This window comes from Callospermophilus lateralis, chromosome 3 (genome assembly GCF_048772815.1).
Source record: "Callospermophilus lateralis isolate mCalLat2 chromosome 3, mCalLat2.hap1, whole genome shotgun sequence".
In the NCBI taxonomy this organism is placed as follows: Eukaryota; Metazoa; Chordata; class Mammalia; order Rodentia; family Sciuridae; genus Callospermophilus; species Callospermophilus lateralis.
Window position 1 is genome coordinate 118,522,576 of NC_135307.1, and position 17,031 is coordinate 118,539,606.

At 33.8% G+C, this 17,031-nt stretch overlaps 1 protein-coding gene and 1 non-coding gene across 5 annotated transcripts in view; one reads left to right on the top strand and one right to left on the bottom strand.

The window, feature by feature from the left end:
- The window catches only part of Peak1 (pseudopodium enriched atypical kinase 1), a 248,208-nt gene that overhangs the window by 60,529 nt on the left and 170,648 nt on the right, over positions 1 to 17,031 (top strand). The gene's annotated exons all lie outside the window — the stretch shown is intronic.
- Trnaa-ggc (transfer RNA alanine (anticodon GGC)) lies at positions 10,543 to 10,613 on the bottom strand. The gene has a single exon. It is a non-coding gene; the product is annotated as a tRNA-Ala (tRNA).

Consider the following 17,031-nt stretch of genomic DNA (forward strand, 5'->3'; position numbering starts at 1 on the left):
ATTTAGAAACACCTAAATATTCAAAGTAGAAAATAGATTGACTATACTATAGTGTATATCTAAAATAGAATGCTAACAATTAGGAATGCTTTACCAAATAATAGTAAATGTTAAAAGCTGAGATTAAATTTTAAATACACTCTAATCTTAATTACTCATGTAGTCAATCAGCTATTCACATAGGAATACTTAGCCTCCACATCAGGCATTGTTGTAGGACCTAGAGATAAAGTACTGAGTAGGGAAAAACAAAATAGATCATTTTCTTTCTCTGCAGAACTTACATTCCAGAGTTTATGTTGTCCTTGGTACAGATATAACAATAAGCAAATAGTTTGTCAATTGCTGGTAAGTGCTGTGGAGAAAAAGTATAACAGAGCAAGAGTGCTAAAGTGTACCAAGTGAGGGTAGATGGGAAGATTAGTACTTTATAAAAGGTTGATTAGAGAAGTCTCTGAAAAAGGATATTTGATTAGAGACTTAAAAGAAGCTGGGGAGGAAGAAAGCAATGTTGATCTCTGGGGAAGTGTATTCCTGGTGGAGGGAACTGTGTTCCAGCAGGAGCGTGGATGTCAGTTTAGCTCGTACAGATTAAGCAGAGTGTGTGTGTGAGAAATAGGGGAAGCTAAGCAGAAGTTGGGGGCTTAACCTGGAGAGACTTGCTGGCCATGATAAGCACTTTGGCCTTTACTTTCTGATGAAATGAGAAGCCATTGTAAGATGTTGAGGAAAATAATGAAATATGACATTTTAAAAGACTGTTTTGGCTCTTTGGGATACAATAGACTGGAGAGGAGCAGGAATGGAAGCAGCATAGAGATAGCAGGCTGTTATAATAAGATGATGATAGCTTGGACCAATGAGCAGAAATGGTTTGATTCTGGATTTGCACCTCCTACAACAAATCTTTAGTTGAGGAATATTACATTAACTTGTTAGTAGTTATCAACATTCTGGTAGTTATCTCTCTTTTGTATGATTGCTGGTGATTTGTCTTTTTTTTTATGCAGGCCAGTATTTTTCAAATGTTCTATAATTATTACTTTAAAACTAAAAAATTAAAAGTAACTTGTAGTTTTACTATATTTTCCTTATTTCAAACTATTCGATACACTTAAAAATTTAAGAATTATTTCGTGTGTGTGTGTGTGTGTGTGAGAGAGAGAGAGAGAGAGAGAGATATAACATTTCAACTTCTTGATTCACAGGGTTAATCAACCCAGCCCTTAGGTTAGAACCACAGTGTAGTTAACTGACAAATGAAATTGAGGAAGGAAATTATACTTTTTTTTTTCAAACTAAGGAGGACTGTATTCAGCATTTTCTCTACCATCTTTGTTTAAAGTAAACTGTACAAATCTTTTTTTATATCATTGATATATTTGGTACATTTGACATTGATATATTTGATTCACATCCAGGTCCTTCTTGCTAATGAATAAGAGTTATATTGTTGATTCCCTGAAAATCATTTGTATGAATCATTAGAATGTACTATTGTTTCTGATTTTCTTGGTAATATCAAATATTAAAACACTTGTAAACCAACTTACCCTATCTTAGGTGAGAAGTGCAGTGGTCCAAAATGTGCTAATTGGCAGAGTAGGGGTGGGAGGAAAAGTCAGGCTGAATTCAGACCTGGCAAAAGACAATCGGGAATTGATTGGTTCCTAAACAACAAAACCCATCATTATCTGGAAACATAACTTGAATAGTCTTTTAGTCAAGAATAATAACCCTTGCTTTGTTTGGAAGTGTTTATATCTCTATCATTAGCTAGAAAGTGGAGAGTCTGGCTTTTTACTCTGAGGAGAACCTTTCAAGGTGATTTGTGGTGTGCATTGGCCAAGATTAATTTTTATTTTGCTTTTCATTTGGGCTCCAAATCATGCTTTTCATGTAAATTACCAATTTGTAGTAGTACTTCTTCTATAAGCAGCAAAATTACTTCATGGCCTGTTGGATGTATTTTCAGTCCATTATTGAAAAATAAATGTGACTTTTTTTTCATGAAAATAGAGAAATATCTAATCTTACATTTAGGATTCTAAAGAAATCTAATGCATGAACTGTTTTTGTAGACTCAAAGTTTATACACCTTCTGTATCTTTCTGTGCCTCCTAAGCAACTTGTGTGGTGAATGAATATTTTACTGTGTTTGATTTTAAAAAAAATCTTTGTCTAATTGGCGTGTAAGATTTTCAGTTCAGTTTTCCAATCATTGATCCAGAGCTAGTGTTTTTATTGTTGCTCCTTGAACGTTTAAATGAAAATAAGTCCTTTGTTTCAAAAAAGAGCACTTGTCTAATATTTATGCTTTCCAAATTTCCTCATTACTTTTCTATAAATTGTGTGTGACACTGTGGAAAGAAAATCATCTTTGGTACTACACAGGCCAGAGTTGGATCCCAGCACTGCCACTGAAGAGCTGTCAGAGAGCTTCAGTTTCCTTAGCACTAAGATCACCTACATCATAGATTTCTTGTAATGTGCCTCTAGTATTATGCCTAATGTGTGGCAGGCAGCCAGTGAATATTACTTCATCTAGTTTCCCTTATTTTACATTTTAAATTTGTCTCACTGAATAGAACCTTTGGTGATTTTGTTACAGTTTTAAGGTAATTTTTGTAAAGGGAACTTTGATGTCACATTACCAGATTTAGTTTGCATGATGTAAGATCCTCAGTTGAGGTCTTGTTTCTTTCATTCTTTTTAAAGATGTTATTTTACAACTTTATAGTATATTCATAATTTGTAATTGTGCCAGAAATCCTGCAGGATCCCTGTGCATACTTTGTCTTTATTCCTTATAATTATATAAGGTAGATATACTTTTTTTTCCATTGAAGAGGAAATTGAGCATTGTGTAGGAAAGTGTTTTAAAAATTGGTGTGTATTAATGGGCCAATCAGTGGATTAAAGTCCACATGGTATATTGTAAAGTGATCTTTTGCCATGTTACTGGAAAGTAAAGGTTCCATTATAGAGTCATCTCCTTTGGGACTGCAGAGTAGTGGTTGTAAAGAACCTGTGAGGGAATTGTGCTGTTGTTTTTGATGTTGAAGCATCTTTGAAATCAGTGTGAACTATTGCTGTTTTAAGGGCACTGTGATTAAGGTGTGTGTTTCCCTTTCTTATTCCATAATGTGCTTCATTAATTTAATTTTAATTAATTTAATTAATTCTTAAATTGTCAAAGTGTTAGTACTTTACTTAATTTTTAATTATTTTATCTTTGGCTTTTGTTAATACTGTGTTTTTATCTTAAATAGTTTTTGAGTTCTGATTATATCAAAAGAAAAATCTATCATTTGTATGGATTTTGATTTTTCTTTTGGTATAGTGTTTTAGTCATTCAGGGTTCACATAAAAGAATTCAAGAACAATCCAAACCTAGATTTTCTTTTCTGTTAAATAGGAATATTTAGTTTTGGTCTTAGTGTACTTTATTATAAAAATAATTTGTTTAGTATTCCACTAATGCTTAATACTGGCCAGTGTCACATTAATGTTATAAAAATAAATGTTTCATAATTATGTGTTCTTTATTTATATAAAATATAGATAATAAGGAAATATAGACAATGTTTAGAATACATTAGAACCAATTTGGGTTTTTATTTTATTGGCATAAGAATTTACAATGATTCATTGGATTATTTCTTTAACTGACTGTTTTCAGTTTAGATGTGTATACCTTTGCCCCAATGATGATTTACTTCATTTAGAATCAGACTGGTGAGTACAGAGACCAAGTTTACCTAACATCTAAATATTTGATTTTATAATTGTTAACATATTACTGTATTATAATACATACTGGTAATAGTTTAAGAATAGTTATTTTTTCATTTCTAAAATCTGCATTGATTTTTTTTTTGTAGTACAGTTTGTCCAGTGACATTGTTAGTTACATAGAAGAAATGCTTGGATTTTTTTTTGGTATTCCAAGACTTTATATTTAAATAATATTCAAATTATTTTTCTGATAAATATTCTTGGATATAGGTTATTGTTGAATGTTTGCTTGAAGGAATAATAGTGATTCCAATTGGGATTAATTTACTTTCTAAACTTAATTTCTAAAGATTTTTGAAATTTAGTATATGAAATAGCTTTTCTTCTGTCTGCCTATAGTATGAACTCATTTGCCATCAGCAATTTTTTTTATATATTTCACATGTCATGCTATTTCCTACATATAATAATATTAAAAATATAGATTCTCATTCTCTGTTGGGTGAAAATGAGAGACTGGCAGTTTCAGAATCATCTTAACATCTTAGGGAGTTGTCTTTTCAACATTGCTGGATCCAGGAGCCAAGAATGATTTTTTTTTTTTTTTCCCTCTTAGAGATTACAAAGTAGAAACTTTCTGTGATAAGGAAATATTCCTCCTATTCAGTGAATTCTGTCATGAGATGGAAATGCAATTGAAACAAGAAAAAGGGACCCTGCACTTCATTAATGATAGTAGAAAATGTAGATGTTCATTCTTAGGAAGAAGGCAAAAATTTGTTTTAAAATTATTCGAGCATTTTTGTTTCTATTGGAGATTTTTGTGCTTTTTAAAATTTCTCCTGATTTAATATTTCGATGTTTACTCTTCTGTTTAAAAGATTATCAAGACCCAAAATATTATGGTTTGTCATCATAGGAGAGTAATTTGAAAGTGTTGGTTATGGATGTTTTTGAGGGTCTCCTTTATCAAAAATAATAAACCGCAAATGTTGGAGTTCATTGTGTCATACTTTAAAATCCAAAGATGAATCTCTCTCTCTCTCTCTCTCTCTCTCTCTCTCTCTCTCTGTGTGTGTGTGTGTGTGTGTGTGTGTGTGTGTGTAAGCAGGAGGCAGATGTTAAGTGTTCAAGGTACATGGCTAACATGGCTTAAAAATGGGATATTGCCTAAGGTCTGTATAGAATATTTTGAAGGCAGATTTCTCTTACAATTTAGAATGTTTAGTAAACAAATTGAAATTATATAGTGTTAGATTTCTAAAGTGCAGAACTTAGTCAGTTGGATATAGTGACACATGCTTGTAATCCCAGCAGCTCAGGAGCCCCAGGCATAAGGATTACAAATTGAAAGCCAGCCTCAACAATTTAAGAGTCCCTAAGCAACTTAGTGAGACCCTATCTCAAAATGAAACATAAAAAGGGTTGGGGATGTGGCTCAATGATTAAGTGCCATTACTGGATTCAATCCCTGGTAAACAAAACAAAACAAAATTAGATTAGTCTATGGTTATAGTTTATTTTTAAATTACAAATTGTATCAGTTCTCTCATTACATTCACACTGTTACCTTATATTTGTGGCTGTTCTTTTTTTTTTTTTTTCTTAGTTCATTCTTCCAAGCTAATCTAATGTCATATAACTTAACTAAAATTTATGTTGATTATATTTTAGGATAAACTAAGTTCATGTCCCAAGAATCTTAGTCACTGTGTGGGAAAGGCATTAAAAAACAGTGAATAGGACACAGCTGGATTTTCAGATTCTAGTAAGATAAATCATCATTCAATTTATAAGCTGAGAAAATTTGATTTACATATATTATTGAGGGAAAATAAATCCAAAGACTTCACAAACACCTTCTTAAAATCAGTTTCAAAATAGAAATGTAGTAGTTCCTCTTGGGAACATTAATTTGCCAAGACAATGTGGACTTTACAAGGAGATTAACTACTTCTGACTTTTTAGTACCCCTATCACTGTTCATTTACCCTCCTTAAATAAAAGTGCTTGGCAGCTCAGGTCCACCATTTGCCATGGTCACCCTAAGGGAAGGGTTTTCAGAGAATATATACTAGCTAGTTTTTTTATTCTTTTTTTTTTCAAATACTATTTTCAAATTTTGCTCTATGTGGGACTCAGGAACTGAATTCAATTTGATACCTTATGGCTCCATATCAAATTATCATACAAACACTAGTAGGACAAATATTTCAGAATCTTTTTACATGGATTATGGATACAATACTGAAAATTATTTTTTGGCCACTAGGAAAAATAGTATGAAAATACAATGTGTATCAATTCAATAATGCATTTATTCAGCAAAGTTTTATTGAGTTCATATATTATAACCAGGCATTCGAAATGCAGAGATAAATAAGGCATAATACCTATCCTTGAGGATCTCTTTGTTTGCCTCTAAAGTCCTAAACTTCATTATAAAAAATAAGAGCTTCAACTACCTGGACTAGTAAGGTAGTATGAAACTCTTGAGGTATGAAAACCAATGAACTGTAGAGGCAAAGCATAAATTGTTGATATCGATATTCTATTTTATATTTTCTAGAAAAACTTAGAAAAAATTCTAATAAAAAATTCTGTTCCTCTGTAGAAAATTTTGCAGGGATTATTAAATGTTTTTGTAATATTTCCCTAGTGCTTACTATGTGCAAGCCTCATGATCAACATTAGTGATATAAAATGATTGAGATAGAGTGCTTTATTTCTGAAGAGGTCAGTGGATAAAATGGCTGTATATATAAACAATTATACTGTAGTGGGGGTAGACATTTTATTATTGAATTCTGTACCAATTGATTTCTCTTGGTAGCATGAGGGAATAAGGTTAGACAAGATCAGGATTTCTCTTGTTGTCAGTGATACTAGGGAAACAAAAAAAGAAACTAGGATCATGAGGTGAAATTCATAAATGACTAAGGATGGCCGCCAGTCCCACTTAGAAGAATATTTCACAAGCTCTTTTTTTTTTAAATTTTACATCATATATTAATAATTTCAGTGATGATTACCAAGAGAAAAATCAAATGTAAAGACATTTTTGTGTTTATAATAAAAACGCATGTTGGCCCTGCTTTGTATTTGACCCTTTAACAATATTTTCTCCTGGGAACAGCTTCCCTTTTGCTAATGAAGACAGTGAATAAAGAAAGAGTAAAGGATTGTTCATAGTAATACTGCCAGACATGGCAACCAGTTTGCCCTGCTCTGATGGAGTGCATCTGTAAATTTGGAATAGGAAGGCTATAATAGACAGACAGCCTTCTGGGTTAGAAATAACTATTTGAGAGGAATTGATGATGCATAGTATTACAAACAAAGGTCCATGTCCAGTATTTTTATTTTATATATGTTGGGAAATGAAGTGGATGATAATATATTTTCTTATTCCCTAAAACATCTTAAAAAGTGAAGTATTGCAAGGTATCTTCCATTTCTATGCTCTAGGTCTGTCTATTAGCTAAAGTGCACTTTCCCATTAGTATCATGAGCTGCTCCTTGAGTCCTCTGTATATCCAACAAAAGTTTCCTGTGTGGCGATTACAACCAGTTTTCTTTTCCTTTACTTTCTTTTATTTAGAAAACTTCAAAATCAGTGATTAACTCTTTGGTTACCTCAGAAACAATGATCCTAATTAGTTAATATACACATATTTTTCCTTATATAAATATTTTCTTCAACAGTTTTGTTCTTTTTGAAACTCAGGGTGCTTGTAAATCACTCAGAAGATTCAAAGCCTTGAGTTTTATGAGGGTTGCTGGGGTATGCAAATTATTCTTTACCTTTCATTTGCCAGAAATTTACCTGTCCACTTTTTCTGTAAGAATTGTAGAGGGGTTAGGGGTGCAGCTTATGGTTAAGCAGTTGCCTGGTATGTGTGAGGCCTGGGTTTGGGGCCCCAGCATGGTCCTCTCCCACTCAATGAACAAGTTTAGAAGGTAAATCTGCATTTATTAGGAGTGATGAAGTACGAGTAGTTCCTTAGATTAGAGTCGCTATTAGATTTCATGGTCTTATACCATATTATGATTGCTGTTATGATTATGATTGCTGTTGCAGCTGGAGGCAGTCTTCTCTAGAACCTATTAGATCATTAATCTTCTTTGTTTTAGATCAAACCTTGGCAAAGCTTTTCTTTTGAATTTGGGTTGTTTATGCCATGTATTTGCTAAATTCATAAAGGGCTATAAAACAAGTATTTAGTCCATTTTGTAAACTCATGAGTTTGATATCCTTTTTAAGAAAATCATCTTTTCTGTTCAGAGATCTCTATTGGGGGGTTCAATGCCTCTCTGAGACTCCACTCTGTGGTTGGACAGCTCCTCTAGGAATTCTCTCCTTTACTGTACACATTATTTCCTATACTATATACTAACCCTAACCCTCTACATCCAGTAATTAGTCTGATTGAAACCCCAATATAAGGGGGTTTTGGTAAGGGTAAATTATGAGATTTTAATGTTTTTTTTAATCCTGTCTTTCTTGCTCATTTTAAAAATAAATTTTCACAGGAATGCCAAAATGCTAGTTCCCATCAGTACTACCATCATTTTCTATCAGTGGTAACATTGTACAACACTATTTTGTATTAATAATAACAAGATTGTGAAATCAACATTGATATAATCCACAAAGCTTATTCAGGTTTCACTATTTTTAAACCTGCAATACCAACTACCCCATGTGTATAGTTCTACATCTGTAGATTTTCTAATTCCAGCATAGAACTATCATAGATGCAGAACTATTCCATACCCACAAAGATCTCTCTCATGGTACTCTTTTATAGTAATCCTTAATTTTCTTCCCCATCACTATCCCTGGCAGCTACTAATCTGATCTCCATTTCTGAAATATTTGTCATTTTGAGAATGCACTATGAATGAAACCACATAATATATTACCTTTGAACTTCTTCTTTCACCCACTGTAGTTCCCTTGAGCTCTCTCAGAATCCTTCACCTTATCAATAGTTATGCTTTTTAAAAAAATCATTACTGATATATTTCTTTCTTAAGGCCACTATGAATATTTGTTTAACTATGAAAATTTTAAATATTCTAAAGTGATTAAAGTTATAGAACTATTTAACTTGAATTCACTTGTTACATGGTACATATGACACCTTAGCTTTGATAACTTGTTGCTGAACTGTTAGGGCTAATGAGAAGTGAGTGTAGAAGTCGGGAAATGCCATTTTTCTGCCTGCCTCTGACCAATTCTGTGACCATGCACTCATTATTCAGTCTCTTTGTACCACTTCTTCTGTGGCCAAGGGTTGTGTGTCTGAGGGTGATTGTAAGATTGAAATGAGATGTAAAAGTCAAAATATAAATTTCTATGCCATGTTGAAAATAAATATGTAAGTTACAAATTAAAAGGAAAACATGCTGAATTGTTAATTGTGGTTGTATCTGGTGTAATGAAGTTGACAATAAGAGATTTTAAAAAAAGAAATTGTTTTTATTTTTCAACTTTTCTTTAGTAAATACATATTTTATCCTTGTTTTTATTTTTAAAAATAATGCATACTTATGAAAAATTGAAACATGGCAAATACATTTACTAGAAAAAGAAAGCCTATGAACCCCTTCACCCAGAATTAATTACTATGAACTGGCGTTTTGTATGTTTTATTTGTTTTTGTATGTACAATTATTGCTGCTAATTATTGAAACAAAAATTAGGAATCTGCTATATACATTGTTTTGCATTTGCTTCTTCACTGAGATATCATAAACATTTCCTATAGCTATGCATATTGTTTTAGTAGCAATATATTTACCTTACTGCATATGTGTTCATTTGCCATTCATTGAAACCTGCTGTGTTTAAGGCACCATTTGAGGAACCTTCAATGAATAGTACATGATGCTTATGTTTTAGTGGACAGACATTCATAATGATTAATTTTTGAATTGATTACAAATGTGATCAACACTAGGAAAGAGTGCTGTGGGGAGCTATGCAAGTGGCTTGTCAGAAGGACTTAACCTGGACAAAAGACTTAACTTGGAAGCAGGAAAGATTTCCCAGAAAAAGTTACCTTTGAGGTCAAATCTAAGCTTGTCTGTGTGAATGAGGAAACGGATGATTAAGGAGTTGTATACAGATGAATAGATATGTACATACATGGCTGGAAGGCTGCAGATCAAAATGATAATCATTATTTGTGGCTGGTAGTATTATACGAGTTTTTGTATTTTTCTAATCTATCTACAGTGAAAATTTGTATTTTCTAGTCTATCTAGAATGAGCAAGTACTTATCCTTTAACTAAAATAAATAGGAAAAAAAATAACCTGTTGGATGTTTGACTGCACATGCTCATGGTGGAAAACAAAATAGATCAAATATACCTTACATTGCTAATACTGTGATAGTGTTACAAGTAGCTCTTGAATTTTTTCAAAACAGATTTTTTAAAAGCAGTTTTAAATTTACAAAAAACTAAGGTGATATGGAGACTTATCGCCCCCTCTGCCCAACACACACACCACCTTTCCCTGTTAGTAACATCTGACAAAGTATGGTACATTTATTGCAATTAATAAATCAATATTGATACATTATTATTAGTTCAAGTCCATAGTAGATTCAGATTGCCTTAGTTTTTACCTATATCTTTTTCTATTTCAGTCTCCCATCCAGGATGCCTCATTAGATTTAGTTTTCAGATTTCCTTACGTTCCTCTTGGACAATTTCTAGATTTTTTTTTTTTTATGTCCTTGGTAATTTTAAGCAGTGCTAGTAAAATATGTTTGTAGGATATGTCTTTTGGAATTTTGTGCTGGGGATTGAACCCAGGGTCTTGTGCATGCCAAGCACACACTCTACCACTGAACTACACTCAGCCCCTTCCTTGAGAAAGTAAATTGGTATGAGGAATTCTGCAGAGGATATTTATATGTTCTTCTCCATTTATTTACTTAATGAATTACTTATACATGATGTCACTTTTGGTATGAATTCATGGAGATTTATTTTATACTTTGAGTTTTAATCCAATATTACTTCATTTTATTGTTCAAATTGTTCTAGTTTTGGCCATTGAGTGGTCTTTTATTTGCTTCCTGTACCCCTTTGACATACCCCATCAACAAGGTTTTCTGATTTTGTGTGTGTGTGTGTGTGTGTGTGTGTTTGTGTGTGTACACATACTTGCTTTTAAGCATTTCCTTATTTTCTGTCACTGCAAGATCCTCTAGGCATATTTATTTTCCACCATAACCCAATAATGAACCATTTTATCAAAGAGTCCTGCTTCCTTTTATTCTAAAATGATGTTAGAAATCAAGATCTGGTGTTATTTTTTTCTTACAATTCTGGCATTGCTTCTTCATCATCATCATCTTTTAAAAGACTTCTGTTAAACCAAATATAAATTCTGCCACGTCAAATGTATGCTGAGTAATTTAATATCCATTTTTAACTACCTAGTTCCTGCTCATTTTTCTCCTTTAGACATCTTTCAGCCAGGGTTGTCCTTGTGATGCATGCCACCCAGGAAAATCTAAGTACAAGTCTACTGAAGAGCTTTCTTTCCATAATCAAAAGTCAGAAGGAGCTGGGCACAGTGGCGCACGCCTGTAATTCCAGTGGCTTGGGAGGCTGAGGCAGAAGGATCAAAAGTTCAAAGCCAGCCTCAACAACTTATCGAGGCCCTAAGGAACTCAGTGAGACCTTGTCTCTAAATAAAATACTAGAAGGACTGAGGATATAGCTCAGTGATTGAGTGCCCCTAGGTTCAATCCCTGGTTGCCCCCACAAAAAGGCTGGGGTGTAGCTGAGTGGTAAAGTTCCATCTCCTCCCCCTCCCCCATTTCAAACTCTAGTACTGAAAAGGAAAAAAAAAAAGCCAAGGAGGATATCTTTGGGCCCTACAGGCTTCTTCCTGCCAGGATGATGCCTGGAGGTTTAGCTTGAGTTTTTCAGTGATGTCATTTCTGACCTGCACTTGAACCATCCCTGGTCTGCCCAACTCCAGACTTGTTGTCTGGATTAAAGTAAACTGTGTTTAAACTATTGTTACCAGACTTTTCTGTAATTGTAGCCCAGTACTCTGCCTTAGCTAATTGAGATACCAACTTGGTTGGCAGAATTATTGTTCATTTCTTTACAAAATATTTGTTGAGAACCTGCTGTAAGGTTCTATAAAATGCAGCATGAAAAAATAAACCTTACTGATATAATTCTTGTTCCCTCTGAACCCAGGTTTAATTGTGACGTATGGAACCAAATAATTATGTAACTATAATCTAAAATATAATGTAAAAATTGTCATTTATTTGGTTATAGTTATCTGATATGTCACTTCATTTCTCTTGTATCCTGTATCAACAAAAGATTTCACAGTATGATTAGTTCCAGACAGATACTTGAAGATAGCCCTAAATTTTTCCTTTTCTCTGACTTCTTTGCATCCACTTGGTTTTCATGCCATTTTCCATCCTTATAAATACTTTTTGCCCTATTTTCTTTCTTTCCCTTGCTCCTCCACTCAATTTATGAGTTTTGACCCACCCTCATAAATTTCTCTCATATAGATTCTACACCTTTTCACACCTTGTCTCCTGACCCCCAATATTCAACCCTCTTCACACTATTGGCTGAAGATTCTTTCTAGAAGTCAGATTTAAAGTCCTGTTTCTTTCCTGTAAATTTATGTATTAACTCTGTAGTGTAAATTCAATTTCTTTCTCTCTCTTGAAAGCCCTTTAGGATCTGACCCTGCCTCTTCACCCAGCTCCTTCTCATGGTAATGTTCTTACACTAAAGCCACTCCCACCACACACACCCTGACTTCATTCCAAACATTTAACAATTCTGTCTTTGGTTTTCTTGGTCCTCATTTATCTCAGAACATTCCTTTAAGCCTGAAATTCTTACTGTTTTCAATACCCTTTAGTTCTTTAAGAGTCAGAGTTGGTCTTCAGAAGACTTTCCTGAATTCTCAGCCTATCTCTCTGAAGAGCCCTGTATTCATCTTCTTATCACATAGCTCTGGCAGTTATCCTACTGGGAATACCTCTTGAATTCTTGTACTTTTTAATCTCTGCTACCCCCACTTGGTGTTTTAGGTTACCATCATAACAGCCTATTTCAATCTCTCTGCCCCTACTTTGATAACTTACAAAATATTTAAATATTTTAAATTTTAATTGACACATAATTGTACATATTTGTGGGATACAGTGTGATAACTATACATGTATACAGTGTGTATTGAGCAAATCAGTAATTATCATTTCCCAATTCTTCAATATTTGTAATTTCTTAGCATGTGCCTGTCTTCTTAGGTACTTGGGAGTCTGAGCAGGAGGATCTCAAATTTGAGGCCAGCCTGGGCAGTTCAGCAAAACTCTGCCTCAGAATAAAAGTTGGGGATGTAGTTCAATGGTCAAGCACTTACATAGCATAGGGGAGGTCCTGGGTTTGATTTCCTAGTTCCACCCTTATTCCAAATCATTTATTTATGTTGGGACACTTCAAACTTTTCTAGTTCTTTATAAAATATATAAGTTGTTGTGAACTGTAATCACCCTGCTGTGCTGGAGAACATTAGAGCTTATTTCTCCTGTTTGTTTATTGGTACTCACTACCAGACAGCCCTCAATCCTTCCTTTCCGCTACTTTTCCTAAGTTCTAGAGACTGTTATCCTACTCTCTGTTTCTATGAAATCAACTTTTTTAGGATCCACATATGAATGAGATCACATGGTATTTTTCTATGTGTGGGTTATTTCACTTAACATAATGTCCTCTGATTCCATCCATGTTGCTGAAAATGATAGGATTTCATTCTTTTTATGACTAAATAATATTCCATTGTGTACATGTGTCACATGAAATTTATTCTTTATATAGTATCAAGCCATTTTTTCAAACACTGGATCTGATCATTATAGCCTTATGTTTAAAAAATGGTCCTCTGGTTTCTTAAGGATATTGGGCTATAAACCAAAACCTAACATGGCCTATAATGTTTTGCATTAGGTCTGCTCTTGCTTACCTACTTCTTGAACTTCATTTGCTTTCTTTTAGTTCTTCATTATATCACACTTCATCTCATCCCAGGGCCTTTTCACATGTTATTCCTGTCTGAAACATTCATCATTTAAATTTCATCCTTCAGCTTCCAACATTTCCTCAGGATATCCCCAACCCAGGTCTAGGTCAGATTCCTTTTTTATATTAAGTTTTTCTCACCTGTTTTGTTTTGATTTTGTGGGCGGGCGGGGTACCAGGGATTGAACTCAGGGGCACTCAACCACTGAGCCACACCCCCAGTCCTGTTTTGTATTTTTATTTAGAAACAAGGTCTAATTGAGTTGCTTAGCCCCTTGCTGTTGCTTAGGCTGGCTTTAACTCATAGTCCTGCCTCAGCCTCTGGACCTGCTAGGATTACTGGCATGCGCCATCGTGCATGGCCCCTGGGGTTTTTTTTTTGTCATTGTTGTTGAGCTGTATAAGTGGTAATTTGTATACATAGTAATTTGGTTTATCCTGACAGAACTCATAGATGCCTAGAAATTGATTTCAGCTCATGACCCCCTCTTTCTATTTCCCTTTTCTCTCCTGTGGTCCCTCTCCCATTCTCCTTCTTTTACTCTACAAGACTTCTTTTCACTTATCTATTAATTTATATTTGATCCTCACTCTGTTTTTTGCATAAACTTGTGAGCTTGAGCAAATTGAAGAGCATATAGTTGCATCTACCTTTCTTTATTCATATAAAGCTGCTTGTTTCACTCATCCTATTGGATCACTGTCTCTTTGGGACTTCATGGTCAGCTCCTTAAATATGCTCTTATCAGTGTTCTAGATTCCTTGTCTTAAAATCTCTTTACAGTCCAAACCATTTCTCTCTCATTCTTGTAGTCCGTGTTTCTTCATTCTGTTTTTAATGTTTTGGTAAAAACCCCCAAGGAAAAGCAGTTATTGCTTTGTTCAGAAAAGTTCTGAATAATGTAAGCTCTGCTTAAATGTGTGCTATGACCAAACAAGGAACATAAGCAATTTGTAAAAGGAGTAACTCAGGGATCCTTAGACCCAAATCTTCCCTTTAGTGCTTTATGTAATTTCGTCAACTCTTGAAAAACACCAAATTTTGTTACAAGTTGAAACATGTATTACAAAATCATAGACTCAGTGGTTTTAAAGAGACTTTAGATTCATTTAGTTTTAGTCCAGTTATATCTATTCAATGTCACTTGATTTCTGAGTGTTCTCTACTGCCCATATATATGAGATTGTTTTCTATACAGTGAACTGAAACCTATAGTTTTCACGCACTGGCTGCTGTTCTCAGCACTGTTTGTGGAATGATAGCTGACATGTGTGAAGACAACCACCCTACGCCCTCTCCAGGAAGAATAGACCTTGTTCCTCTGTATCATGGCCTGAAGTTCTTTTGTCATCATATATGAATATATAAAATGTTGAGTTTTTTAGAATGTTTTGGATTATTTACCACTATGTCCCCTTCCCTATTAGTATAAGTAATAACAATGAGGTTATGTAAAGCAAGTTAATAGGTTTTTATGGCAAATCAAAAATATACAAGATAAATTAGTTGAAGGAACCTACTAGATGCTATTTGGAATTTACCTCATAGATCAGAAAAAGCTATTTATCCGTGTGTGTGTGTGTGTGTGTGTGTTGTGTGTGTGTTGTGTGTGTTGTGTGTGTGTGTGTGTGTATGTGTATGTGTGTATCAAATAGGGAGCGGAGAAAGAGGGCAGTGGGATGATAGAAACTAATATGGGTGATGATTTATTTGCTCTATGGCACTTCCTTCACTTTATTACACCATTTGTATATTACTATCTTTCAGTTACCATTACTATCATTGATTAGCTGCTCATTTCATAAATATAGCATATTCAATATTTTGTCACCCTCCACATGAGAATTGTTATTGTTTAACTGTAAAAAAGTGGACTTTTCTTTTTGCTGGAAAACACACTTTCTATTCTGAATAACTTGTGGCAGCCTTTTTGTCATTCTTCCTATCTGTGTAGAAGTACAGATCCTACCTCTTGCTACTTGAATTAGGAGAGTCAAAAGTAGTGGTGACAGTTAGATTTTATGAACTATAAAACCTTAAGGATAATTTGTCAAGGGTTTTTAAGGTTTTTCCTTTAACTTTTCTTTTTTCTTACTCTGAGATGAATGAGAGCACCTTTGGTAATAATATAAACTGGTGCCATTCTGCTCTTTTGCTATTCAGTTGCTAACATGCTGATAGCAAATGAAAATGACTTTATAACTAATTATTTTAATTTCCAGCACAAATTGGAAAGGGAATATTCTTCTCATTTTACTTGATATTTGTGGTTTTAATCTGCTTTTGAAATTCATACATTTCAATTAGAATTGATATCTTTCCAAGGGACAGCTTTTACTGGATTTTTTTTGTGTGTGCTTTGATGTTTTCTTTTAAAATATAGAACTTTTGTGTGATGTGATTTTGTTGACCCGGCTTTTTAGTCCCCCTGCATTATCATCCGCATTGTAACCTTTGTTGAAAAGTGCAGGCCACCTGTAACATAATTAAGTATTTAATTAAGGGGTAATGCCAATGGTACCAGAGTATCTGAAGTGAAACAGAGATGCTTAATCACCACAGATGCTATTTACTGCTTCGTAAACTTCAGTGCTCAGTGTCATAAATGTTATTACTGTTCTAGGACTTCAGAAAAGTAATGAAATATGAAAACTGATTTTTCTACAGTTACAGTATGGAAGGTTTTCCTCCTAATAGAACTTAAAGTGAAGCTGATATTTGGGAGAAGCATACATAACTAAAATTTATTAACTGGAATGTGATCTGATGGGACTTAAATACAAATGAGTAGTACACTGAAAATGAAGCAAAGATGAAAGGCTTTATCTCTAAAAAGTCTGAAGTTATACCTGTGAGCAAGTAGCATAGTATTGGTCTATATTTATTGAGCACCTACTGTGAGCCTGGACCAGTAGATGCTTCCCATACATTAGCTTTGATCTTTATAGCCATCATGTAAACTCACCTGGTTTCAATTTTACAAATGAGGACATGGAGGCTGAGAAAGATTAAGTCGCAAGGTTTGCTTATTATGCCTGTGCTCTCCAGTGCTTCAAACTGTTTATCAAATGAAAGTTTACATTAAAATAGCCATTTCATATTTATTCTGCTAAATATTGGTTAGCATACTTGACAAGTTAAACTGTGCCATGTTAATTCTTAAAATTTCAGCTTTTTATTTATTTTATATTCAACATTTATT